At 39.4% G+C, this 353-nt stretch overlaps 1 protein-coding gene across 1 annotated transcript in view; it reads left to right on the top strand.

Moving 5' to 3' along the window:
* The window catches only part of LOC119581876 (60S ribosomal protein L35-like), a 5157-nt gene that overhangs the window by 3902 nt on the left and 902 nt on the right, over window positions 1-353 (top strand). The window lies entirely within an intron of this gene.

A 353-nucleotide genomic window follows, 5' to 3' on the forward strand; every position in this document is an offset into this window, starting at 1 on the left:
CAGATTCAAGGTCTAAATGTACATTTTCTAGTATGATGGGCAGTGTTTTGCAACTTTGCCTAAAAATTATTTTACTAACCATTAGGTTGGAATATAAAATTTAGGCCATTACAGTTGATCCTATTTACTCATAGCCTACAGAGGACGTGGGGTTCACGTCGCGGCTGACTTTGGTGGGCGCTAGGTGACATGTTAGTCATGTCGTGGCAGACTTGGACTTGGCTCTGGGCAACAGATCATTCAAGTCATGTTACAATGATGCATGTATTACATTTTATGCTGTTTTTTAATGCCCACACCAACTGCCCTGTACAATCTTGTATACATAATTGTAAGACACCTTACTAATTCAA

Source organism: Penaeus monodon, chromosome 15 (genome assembly GCF_015228065.2).
Source record: "Penaeus monodon isolate SGIC_2016 chromosome 15, NSTDA_Pmon_1, whole genome shotgun sequence".
Lineage (NCBI taxonomy): Eukaryota > Metazoa > Arthropoda > Malacostraca > Decapoda > Penaeidae > Penaeus > Penaeus monodon.